Here is a 9,516-nt window from a genome sequence, read left to right on the forward strand (position 1 = left end):
ATTCAATGAAAGCACACACAAAAAAAGGGTGGGCAAACCGCGCAGAAAGCTTATTGCCAAATATCGAAACACAGAAGACTCGGGAATTAGTAGCGTATACATATAGCGTGAACTTTTAAACGTAAGGGTGTGCGCCGCAATCGCGTGCTTAATGCCATCATGCGAGTACTCACTTGCCTTGCTTATGCCTCCACTTGGGATTCACGACAGCACATATATAGTTTGGAGAAATGAGTGGCAATGAATTCATTTTGATCATGACTTTATTTTTCAAAGGGGTCAACCAACGCAGTCGTTCTTGTCAGTTCATTAAAGCGGCTAGCAGCTGCCACGACAACAATATTAAATACCAAAAGGAAAAGTCGCATTTCGTTAAATCACAGCTGACGGAGTTGAAGCAAAAAATATCTGGCAGTAATATGCGAAGCGATCGTACACATACCGATCATACGCCTACCGTCGTCAAAACGCATTTGGCGCCTACGCATATCCACATACGAAGCGGCAGTCATTGACAAGCCCGCCACTCGGAGTTGGCGCAGACCATGTTTCGTTCGGACATCCCCAAAAGCCCCGTCCTCGTCGTCAGTTGGCCGACGCTGCGGCTCTTTCCATCAACATCACAAACAATAGGATTATCAACAATGCACCCTTCATTCTGCACAACACTCCCCCATTCAAACTGGGACGGCGGTACTGTTCATGGGCACATCACACAGCCCTACACGTGTCTTTAAAATGGTAGGGGAATGTTCCCGCTGTGAAGGCTGCGATGGTTCAAATTAACGCGCCCACGGGAGGCACTGTATAGCGCCCATGCGCCGAGGTCGCCGCACGTATGGTGCAGGTCCGATCTGAAGGTGGGAGTCGCGTCTCACTGTCGCCTGGTCGTCGGAAAAAATAGCCATCGGTTCGTAGAAGCAGCTACGCTCTCTTTCGCCAAAAGTAAAGCGTGAGCAGCTGCAGGCGAGCCCTCTTCCAGACGCAGATGTGCCGCCTGGCATGCCTGGCGTAGAGGGCGATGTCTGCAAAGTGCCGGTGGCATTGGACGCACGAATACCACGGCTCCCCGCAGTGCTCGTGCCGATGCAGCAGCAGACCCGCGATGGACGGAAACTCCCGGGCGCAACGACTGCACGTGAACGGCCTGATGTCTTGGTGCAGACGACCGTGGATCAGCAGGGCGTACGAGTCGGCCAGCGACGCCTGACAAAGCGGGCACACCACTTGCCGAGGCTCGGCCGCACTGTTCTCCCTGTCGGCGGCCGTGCATCCGGACTTGCGGCTTCGCTGCCTCTCGAGCCTTCGACAAGTGCGGCACTCCTTCAGCCGGTCGTCGTGAAGGCGACCACGAAAGCTTGTCTGCGCTGCTCGCTGCATCCCTAAATGTGTCTCCCCAAGGGCAGTAGACAACAGTGCGTATCGCACCTCCTGATGGTGGCAGGGCGCTGTTATCGACGCATAAATGCTTATCGGTTGCCAGATTGCCAAGTGTGAAGAAGCTGGGTCAGGGAAATCCTTCTTGTTCTTTTCCTCCTTCCACCTCGGAGTGCTGCGTGCGATCTAAAGAATTTAGACGCGAGACAGAACGGGTGGGGTACAGGGCAAATTCTTTACTTCAAAACGGAACGAATGGCTTATTTCATCTTCAGGCGTAAAGTACGGTGCTTCACGTGATTTGGTTGGCCGAAGCGTTTGCCATTATTTATAGATGTTACTATCCATATTAACATTTCTACAGTTACTTCACACAGTACTTGAAACAGGCGTTATCTCGAAATCGCTCTGATCCGGTTACGTTTTCCGTCGTTTGTGGGTGTAATCTTTCAATTCGTAGCGTTGGGAGCACGCGCATACTCTGCCCGTAAAGAAGTGCGCATAAGTTCAGGAAAGTGCGCAACGGCCATGAAAAGAAACACACGAGGCGACACCTTTAAGGATGACAGTTGGGCTAGATGGTGTGTACTAAACTCCGACGTGGTTGCTAGCGCAAAAAGAGCGCAAGGGACGAGAAAGAGCAGACGGATGAATGCTGGGCGCCTCCATGCCATCTGCATGTCATCTGTGAATGCTTCTTAGAGACCGTAAAAGGTAGCACAGTAACAAAATGTTTCGACCTCAGCTCAATTCTCAGCTGCAGTCTGTGCCTTCGCACGTTTCATTGCATGGGAAGCGTCGCATTGTGCAGCTGGGTTCGAGGTATGCGTCATCAAACGCATGCCCTACGCAGCTGGAGGTTACGATCTTGATATGAGCTGTGGAAAAAGTCACACTGTTTGACGGCAGAGCTTGACGCGCATCTCCAACATGAGCCCCTAAAACGCAGGGACTCTATATATCTAAAATACAGGCCCAGTAAACAATTTTTATCCAGAGAGTGAACTGCTGTATAAACCCCCTCCAATAGCTCTTCAAGCATGTTCCCTGAGCTAAGAATTAAAATTACTTAGAAGTATCTTCACTTGCGAAATTGACCGACATTAGGTGCAATAATATTTGAATATTTAAACACCTAGCTGTGAACATAACTATAACATTAAAAGCGTATTTCGAGTACGTTTTAAATCTTATTTCGAAATTTTCATTTACTTTTGAGCTATATAAATCATGCGCCCGGGAAGTAAGTTTGATCTGTTGTTTTGCTTTTATTTTCGGGGAAATTAAGGAAAGGAGTTCGGAAAAATCAAGGCCCTTCCACTCTGTGAAGGAGGATGACCAGCGAAACTGGGCGCAGTGCAAGGGGTGCCCGAAACAAAATAAATGTTTTGTAATTTGGCTAATGAGCTGAATGAAACTTGGAAGGGCCACAGTTTTACTCTAGGGGACAAACATGCGGCTGTCCGTTTCCCTCCCACGCCGGGGGCGTCTAATTTCCTGTGTAACACACAACCCAAGCCACTCGGTAGCGGGGGACAGCAGTCAGGTGTAATGAGGCCATGAGACGTCCACGTTGAAATGTTCCCCCAGCCCAACGGGTATGTCAACGGCCAGCGCATGAAACCTAGCTGCGCGTGAACTCCCCATGCCCCCAAATTCACGCATAAAAATGGCATGGGGTAGATAGACGCCGGACGTGGCGAGCAGTATATATACACGACTCAGGAAAGAGGCGGCAGCGATGGAGGGGAGCATTATGCATAGGGCTGTAACCACACTCCCACCGCAGATGGTCATGCTTCACTGCGCAACGTACAATGTGGGAAAGCCAGCTTACAAAAACCAAGCTCACGTCGATCTTCTTAAAGTTGGCTTCACCTTTACACACAAATGCATTACTGGGAAGACATATTTCTGAGAATTAATATCAGACATAAAAATATGGAAGCCCAAAGACCTTTGTGTGCTTTTTTGTATAAATTTTTGCATACCCCGAACACAAGTCCCCGAGTTTACGTTCCACACGGGCGCGAGAGCTGGGGGGAATTAGACATAAACAGCTTCCCTGTAAAAAGGAAGAAAGATAACAAGAAAAACTGGCCGCGTACCATCTTTCTTCACTGCAAGCGACGTCGAAACACGATAGCGTTTCTGCCGCCCCTGCCACATCAGGCCTCTCTTATCCATCCACCTCTTCTTGCCCCTTACTCTTCACGCTTTACCTCACAATTCCCATCTCTCCCTCCTTCCCCACTTCTCACTGTTCATATTTTTTCTCCCTTTCCACGCCCTTCTTTCCCAAATCCTTCCCATTCCCCCCTCAGCCCCCCCTTTCCACTTCCACTATCCCTCACCTCACGGGCCCTTTTTTCTCCCCTCTCGCTCTAAAATTATCCTTACTCACTTTACCCCTACTCAATCCGCGTCCCCTACTTCTACTTCTGCTCATTCCCAACAAATCCTTCACCTTCTCATTTCCACTTCCTCTACTCCTCTTCCTCCTCCCTGAACCATAAAGAAAAAGTACCACGCTAGGCAAAAAACATATCGAAGCACTAAAGTCAGAGAGCCTAAAACAACCAACATTAAGGCCTCCTGGTGGGTCCTAAATTACGTCAATGTGCACGACAATGCCTAATTTAGTAGTAGAATCAATGAACAAAACGTGCAATGAGTGCCGCGTAAGGAGCTGAGCACGGTCACCGCCGCGGCACGCTTCAATAGATATAGACCTTCAGTGCTGTAGCGGTTCCTCGCTCATATAAGATCTCCAAGTGAAAGCAAAGTTGATTGCGCTTTTCCGGGAGGTTTCCTGGTTAAAGCCCGACGAAGAGGCTCAGCAGGAATGCCGCACTTATCAGAATTGAAATCTCACTCTACGTCCCGGCAAGCGCGAACACAATGTCTTCCTCCTTCGTTTAGCCGTGCATCTCTGCTTGGTACGCGCAACTTTTTACTAAGGAGGCACGAATGAGAAAAAATGCAAGCGGAACCAACCAACGATTTGCGAATGTTCTCTCTGTGTTGCTCTCTTCCTCCCCGTTCACCCCCTTCCCCTTCCCCTCTATCTCTCTCTCTCTCTCTCGCTCAGGCGCCAGCACACGCTCTCAAGCAGCACCAAAGCCTCTTATCTTTCCTTGTTTCCAGACTCCACATCACGAAGCTGCTGAAGTTGTTTTCGCTGGGGTAGCCAGGAAATAAACACAAAAGCACGCGCGTGGCCATGAGAAACGCGCGCGTGCACGGTGCCCGATTCCCACGACGTTTTCTATATAACTTCCTATGGCTGCTCACCATTTTTGAAGATGGGAAAGTTGATACGGGAGAGTTATACAACGCTTTATTATTATTTTCTTCTTCTCGTGAACTGTTCCTGCAAAATGTTCGGAATTCACACTCGGTATGACCACGCATGTCCTTCCTGCACCCGTACTATTTTTAGACATCCGCCGACTGTGCCCGTCCGCGCTGCCGTGTAACAAAGGGGCTCGCTTCTTCCCGGCATCAGCTGATTGCTTCACTCTCATGTCCGCACTTGACGAATATCTTACGTCGTGTTCGAGTCCCTGATACACACAGTTCTCATTATAGAAGACCGGTGACCGCAGATCAGGCATATGCGAAATAGTAGAAAGACAATCCGATAAAATCTGGCAATCAAACGTTTTTTTTTTTTTTTCTTATAAAAACGCACAGCGCATGTTTGTCTCAGCTCCTCGCCGCTCCTCCTCCATCTCCGTCTCCTGGACGAAAACACAGTGCGTGCAATTTCGGTGGCCTCGAGGGAATGACCGAACGCGATGCCGAGGCACATTGGCACAATTGGGTTGTAAAATATATCATGCTGGCGTATTCCCAAAAATAAACGCGCGCACGCAAAAATAAAAAAAGAAGAAAAGAGAGAGAACGAGCACGTAATACGATCGTCAGAAGCAGCTATAGCCCCACAGAAGTGCGTGTGCTTGCCGTCTTGCAATCCTATCGCCGGCGAGATCCTAAGTGAGGAGAGTGCCATTTCTGATGAATAATCAAAAAAGTAAATTACATTCTACCCCATGGTGTGGGCCTGCACCGGCACTTTCCTCCTCTCCCATCCGCAAGTAAACACCTGAGCAGTGGGAGGGCTGGCTGGCTCGCTCCAGCCCTGCAGCAGATCCCGCCCTGGGGGCGAAAACGGCAGCTAAAGCGAACGCTGGACAGAGGAGGCCAACGTGTATACACGGGTAACGACTCTAGCACCTTTTACCTGCTCAAGTAAAGATGCTTATTTCTCCTTGCCTCGTGTGAATGCAAACTGTGTGGGTGAGCGCTGTTAATTCCTGCATTCTTTTTAGGCTGAAATATTCTTGCTCCACCGAAAGGACACATTGGCGACGACTGCCCGTACCACTCTATTTTCCCGCTTTCCTAAACATTTCTAACTTAGCACAGCTTGCAAAGTTGAGATTTATTTAGCTCATAAATGTACAGCTACTATATAGCCCAAGCTTTGCTAAGCTCAAGCCTTGCTAAGCAAAAGGTAACCCAAAAGGGTGTGGATTTCCCATGCTGCTCACGCCGAGCGGCGCTCAATTGATTAGCGGCGCCTCCTTCTGCCACTTGAAGAATGCAACTTGTTGCTCGTTAGTACAGATTGTATTGGATTGAACAAACTTCATTTAAGCCGGCAGAACGACGTTTTTACCCACCGCGACGCGGGCCTCGGCGTCGTCCTGGTGGCTACTCAGCCGAGACGTGAGTTCAGAAGACTGCGACGGAATTACCGTGTGTTTATTCGGCTTGTGAAATTGAGCGCAGGTATGTTTCCAACCTGGAAGTTTTCATGTATACCCTAATTTTCGGGTGAATTGAAAAGTGCGGCATTTTTTTTTTTTGTCAATTGCAAATAGTGCAGCTTTTGTAGTTTCATACTGAATTGCGCTAAGTATGCAGACGAATAGGACGCTAACAGGACTGGGACGAGCGTCTGTATACTTAGCGCAACTCAGTATGAAGCATCACCAACTAGCCCCATTCTACGTCCTTTTGAGCTTTTGTAGTACAATGTCTCCCCCCTCCCCGGTTCGTCGCCGCGGTTATGCCGCCGTCACCTGCAGCCTTAGCTCTCTTCGTACCCTTGAGGGCCTTTTCTATTTCCTCTTTAGTTACTAGTGTGACCTCGCTAGCTACGCTTATAGGCTCAGTAGTTCCCTCTGGTCTAATGTCACCGGCGTAAAGTCTGGTGTAGAATAGTTTCGCTACTTTTATTACCCCGTCCATGTTGTGCGTAAAGTAACCCTGTTCGTCTCTGAGGGCGTACAACCTGTCTCTCCCAATAGTTGGCTTATTCTTAGTTGCTTATAGGGTTCCTCCGCTCTCCAGAGCTTCCTCGATCGTTGGCATGTTGTACACGCACAAATGTAGTTAGTTTTACTTCTGTTAATCAATTTTGACAGCTCGGCTAATTCAATTTGGTGCACCGTACTCGCCAGTTTCATGCTCTTACGTTTCGCAATAAGTTCATTCGTTTTCAGCGGTAGTTGGCAAGTTTTCTTCTGACAGGATGCTTCTCCCACAGCTGCTGCTGACTGTGTGATTGCCGTTGTTAGGCTGCAACTCAGCATGTCTACACTGACGTATATGGAGCGAAAACTTGGTGCTTTATACTAAATTAACTACTGGAAAGCAAACTTGGTCGGCCCAATGACCATGGAACGAAGGATAGGGGTATCCCTCAGGGACAGGAAATGAGCCTCCTGGATGAGGGATAAAACTCGAGTAGAAGATATCATAGATATCATAGACAGAGAAATGGGCTCGGGCTGATCATGTAGTGTGAAGAAGGGGCAACGGGTGGACCACCAGGATAACGGAGTGGCTACCGAGAGACAGGTCTAGGAGAAGGGGAAGGCCATCAACTATAGCACTGCAGTACTGCGGAGGCTACATTGTTGCCAACAGTCCGCTCACTCAGCACGCCACGGGGCCCTGAAAGGACATTTCCGTCTCCCATCTGAGCAGGTGGAACCGCAAGGCCCAGGCGTCCCTTTCCTTATAGGTGAGTTAGGCGCCCTCAGTGGGCGGACTGTTGACAACAATGTAGCATCCACAGTGCTGCACGCAGCTTCTGAAATGAACTGTAGATGGAGGGACGACGACGACGACCACGATGATGATGAGGATGAGACAGTGCAGCGTTCTATTCAGGGTTACATTGCAACACTGATAATGTTATGAAATGCCAGAACATTCAAAATATTGGAAAATAAACTAAGATAAATGCTCGAAAGCGTCTTAACTACGGATGCTAGGGCGCACGTATTTCTCGGTATCGGAGGCAGTTCTTTGCTTTAGGTACGAATAATGAAGCCAATGATTTTCACTTCAGAGAATGTAAAATTTTCCCCTGAGAAAATGTGGGAGGCGTTCACAACTCTAGCCACTCCCTCCTAGACGCCCGTGGGAAGACTGCCCACGCGCGTGTAATACCGATGGATTCGACACGTAGTGCACTATGTGTCGAAGCCATTAGTATTACACCTTTCCCTGGTAGCCATTATTTTACAACCCATTCGCTATGTTAGCCATAGCACGTTTCTTTTAGCAAGGGTGCTTTGGTGGAATGCGTGTAAAACAACTCTAATGCATACGCACGCACCACTCCTCCGCCATACGCTCTTCAGTGACGTTAAGGTGGCTTACTGACGTATCATGAGCTGGAGTAGATGACGCACGCAGTAATCCCTGTTGAGAAGGACAGGGATCCCGCTCCTCTCTGAGAATCAGCGACGTGTCTCTCTGCTCTGCAGTTTGTATACTTACCCATCTCCATAGGTCGGCAAAACAGAAAGAACTCACTCAAACTCAATCACAATTTTTTTCATTCACGCTCTACTCAATCAAACTCAGACTCAAAAACTTCGTCCGTTCACAAAATCACTCGTACTCACTCATCAAATACTCATTTGTAATCGTACTCACTTGTACTCAAACTCATTTGTCCTCACGAGTATTCGTACTCAATCTGTACTCATGAGTACTCACTCTGTACTCATGAGTACTCAATCTGTACTCATGAGTACTCAATGAGTACTACTGCTCGTGAGTACTACTCATGAGTACTACTCATTTTTCACTCATGAGTACTACTCATTCTGCACTCATGAGTACTACTCATTCTGCACTCATGAGTACTCAATCTGTACTCATGAGTACTCAATTTGTATTACTCACGAATAATCAACTAATCTGCACTGTTAGCTAGGTCGTAGCTCGAATGAAAGACTAAGTAGAAAAAATAAATTGTTTAATTGATTAAAAAAACACAGGTTACATATAAATCAGGACAGAGGAAGAAAACGTCTGACGCGGTGCACTGTCGTTGAGCGACTTACTGCGCGAAGGCAAGTACATGTGACAAAGCGAAACGGAACGTAAGCACTCGCGTTGCGTCTGGCGTCTCCTCTTGTTCTCAGGCCGGGTCGGGCTCAGGGGAGCTCGGGGGTTGTCGGTGCAGCCGTGGCCGTAAACTGCGTTTTTCTGTGTGTCTTCGGGTGGCAGCTTTTGTCGTCAGTTTTCTTGTTTGCACTACTGTTTGCACTACTGTACTCAGGAGTGCATATACTCAAGAGTGCAAGCACTCGCAAAAACAGTAATCACGAGTATTGTACTCATGAGTGCTGTGTACTCACGAGTGCTGTGTACTCATGAGTACTACATGTGTACTCATGAGTACTGATATTCATTAGTACTCAAACTCATGAGTACTCATACTCATGAATACTGTACTCATGAGTACTCATACTCATGAGTAGTGTACTCATGAGTACTTTACTCATGAGTAGTGGACTTACCCCTGTACTCACTCGTCATCATACTCACTGTTTTTTTCTGGGTGTGTGATCACTCATCATCGTACTCACTCGTGAGTTTGAGTACAAATGAGTACAAATGAGTGTACTCACGAGTGAGTACGCCGACCTATGCCCATCTCAGACTCCCATTGGGAGCGCGTTTGCGCGTCCTCGTTCCGCACATTGTACACATGTGCATAGGGCATGTAAAAAAAAAAAAAAAAAGAAAGTCTCGCTGCGGCGATAATTTTTCGGATGTCGGCGAAAAAAAGATTAGGCATACATTAAAGATTTTTAGCTGGTCCAA

Source organism: Haemaphysalis longicornis, unplaced genomic scaffold (assembly GCF_048455015.1).
Source record: "Haemaphysalis longicornis isolate Haplotype H1 unplaced genomic scaffold, Haemaphysalis longicornis Haplotype H1 scaffold_1, whole genome shotgun sequence".
In the NCBI taxonomy this organism is placed as follows: Eukaryota; Metazoa; Arthropoda; class Arachnida; order Ixodida; family Ixodidae; genus Haemaphysalis; species Haemaphysalis longicornis.